Source organism: Etheostoma spectabile, chromosome 9 (assembly GCF_008692095.1).
Source record: "Etheostoma spectabile isolate EspeVRDwgs_2016 chromosome 9, UIUC_Espe_1.0, whole genome shotgun sequence".
Classification (NCBI taxonomy): domain Eukaryota; kingdom Metazoa; phylum Chordata; class Actinopteri; order Perciformes; family Percidae; genus Etheostoma; species Etheostoma spectabile.
This window is the reverse complement of record NC_045741.1, coordinates 29,872,462-29,872,696: the sequence shown is the minus strand read 5'-3', so window position 1 is coordinate 29,872,696 and position 235 is coordinate 29,872,462.

The following is a 235-nucleotide window of genomic DNA, read 5'->3' as shown; positions in this document are numbered from 1 at the left end:
AGTAATGAAAGTCGCCCATCTCGAGGGGCGGCACCAAGCATGCATTTGAAAATCTTACAGCACACAATTGGATAACACTACAACCAATCACAGCACCACAAGGGGTGACGTATCCAGAGCCCATACACTTAGCTACCAGCGGAGCTTACTGGTAGATTAGACTGTCGTCATCTGGTGAGCTCGCCTCTGGCCCCGCCTATATCAGATACACCGATGTGATTGGTGCAGCTTGCCT